The sequence below is a fragment of the Peromyscus leucopus genome, chromosome 2, assembly GCF_004664715.2.
Source record: "Peromyscus leucopus breed LL Stock chromosome 2, UCI_PerLeu_2.1, whole genome shotgun sequence".
NCBI classification, from domain to species: Eukaryota; Metazoa; Chordata; class Mammalia; order Rodentia; family Cricetidae; genus Peromyscus; species Peromyscus leucopus.
Genome location: NC_051064.1, coordinates 18521789 through 18524415, shown reverse-complemented (window position 1 = coordinate 18524415; position 2627 = coordinate 18521789).

The window sequence follows — 2627 nt, the reverse complement described above, 5'->3', positions numbered from 1 at the left end:
CCAAGCATCCTCCTTCGGTGCTGCTCTGTAGCCCTCCCGGCCCCTGGAAGTACAGGGGAAAATAACCCACCAGTAACCGGAAGGGGGACGTGAAAGTAAAGGTGAATGGGGTCCGGGCTCTGCTTCTGGATGTGAGGACTTAATGCCATGCTTGTCCCCCTGCTTCTCTGCTGAACGCCGACAGTGTGGGCTCTTGGAAGCTGCCTTTGTGAAAGAGCAGCTTTATTGGTTAGATTTCTTTTGCTGTGATAAGACCATGACGGAAAACAAGTTGAGGAGGAAAGGGTTTCTTTGACTGACATATTCCAAGTCACAGCTCATTGAGGAACTCAGGGCCTGAACCTGGAGGCAGGGACTGAAGCAGAGGCCATGGAGGAACACTGCTTGCTGGCTTCTCCACTTGACTTTCTTATATACCCCAGGATGACCTGCGAAGAGGTGGCACTGTCCACAAGGGCTGTGCCCTTCCACATCAACCATCAATCAAGAAAACCGCCTTACAAGTTTGCCTACAGGCCAATCTAATGGAGGTATTTTCTGAATAACTCTAGCTTGTGTCAAAAACACAAAACAAAACAAACAAACAAAAAAGCCAAATGGAATCTAAGTAGCACAATAGTGCTTACTGCCTCATCTTAATTAATTGCCCCCTTGCAGTTTCTGCTTTATGAAAAAGATGATGTTAGAGCTAGGGAATAAGTCAAAGAAAGGAAACAAGGGTATAGGCTTGAATGAAGGTCCCAAGTTTGAGGAGACACGGATAGCCCAGAGCTTTTCCTTTAACTTCTGAACACCCATGGCCTAGACTGCGCGTGCGTGCGTGCGTGCGTGCGTGCGTGCGTGCGTGCGTGTGTGTGTGTGTGTGTGTGTGTGTGTGTGTAAGAGGGGAGGCTGAGAAAGGGAAAGAGAGACAGAGAGAAACTTCTCTTTCATCCAAGCTTTATCTGCTTCCTGGGCTGCCCCCGTGCTTGACTAGTATACTCCTGAGTTTGTGTCCTCTCCTTGAAGCAGGGGAAATGTGATTTTTTGTCTTGTACTCACCAGTGCCTTCTACAACTCTGTGAAGGGTTATTTTGCACAAATGGATGTCCTAGTCTTGTGTAACTTCTGCTTTAAATTCCCCTAGAGTGAGAAATCCATAGAGTCTGCATAAAGGGCAAGACATTTATTAGTGATAAAAGTCATCACAGCATGGGAGAGTTATCGTGGGGTCCTGGAAAGCCGAGCTATGATCCACGTTGTTCTTCTGCCTGGTCCATCTCAGCATCCGAAAACCACAAGGAGAGAGAGCGATGCCTACTGCATCCCAGGTCTTAAGGGTCCAGGAGGCCATGCCCCAGGGACATGTATTTCAAGGTCCTAGGCAGGTGGAGCAGTTACCTACTGCCTCTCCGGGACGGTGCTTCAAGGTCATAGACAGAAGAGCTACCCCCTGCATCCCTCTATTCTTTCATTGTAACTTATGTTTCAGAGCCTCCTGTTACTACTAATGTTTTAGTGACCCCTGCTCTCTCATGTTGCACACGCCTTCTTTCTCCCTTGTACTTACGCAGAAGCCAGCTGCCCAGTGCCCATAGTCTCAGAATAGAGCTCTAACCAAAGGTTAGAAGAGTCTTTGCTCGTATAGAGCTCACAGCCTTGGGGGACAGATAAAGCTAGCCAAATGTCTTAGGATTTCCATTGCTGTGGAGAGACACCATGACCACAACAACTCTTATAAACAAAACATTTAATGGGGTGGCTGACAGTTTCAGAGGTTTAGTTCATTATCATCATGGTGGGACATGGCAGAATGCAGGCAGGCATGGTACTAGAGCTGAGAGTCCTACATCTTGATCTGCAGGCAACAGGAAGTGAACTGAGACACTGGGAGTGGCTTGAGCATATATGAGACCTCAAAGCCCACCTCCACAGTGACACACTTCTTCCAACAAGGCCACACCTACTTCAACAAAGCCATACCTCCTAATAGTGCCACCCCCTGTGAGCTTATGGGGTCCAATTACATTCAAACCACTACACCAAACCATCAAACACACAAAAATGCAACCCAGAAATGTGCTACTGTGCCGGCTTTAGTTGCATAACAAGTTATAAAACTGAGTGGCTTACAAGAACATATTAGATGGTTCAGGAATGGGATGGATAGTAGTTCTTTGGTTCTGTTCAGCTGGACTCTTTCCTGCCTTTCTCTCCAGGTGGTGAGTCTGCTAGTAGTGTGTAATCTCATTAAATGTGGTTTGGATATGGTTTGAGTGTGCCCTCCAGTAGCACATGATGTGAAGGCTTGGTTTGCTCCTTAATGTGTGGTGAGAGATGTAGACATTTGAGATGAGGAGCCTAGGGGGATAATGTTGGGCCATGGAGACTACCACTCTTGGAAGGGATTAAAGTGATTTTTTTTTTTTGGTTCATTATTATTAGTTGTTGTTAGTTGGTTTTTTTTTTTTTGTTATTGTTGTTTTGTTTTTTCTTTTTTACTCTTTGGTTCTTTGCTCCTTGGGGGGCCCATAATCCAGATCCCAAATAAATACATGGAGGTTTATTCATTCTTATGAATGCCTGGCTTTAGCTTGGCTTGTTTCTAGCCAACTTTTCTTAAATTATCCATCTACCTTTTGCCTCTG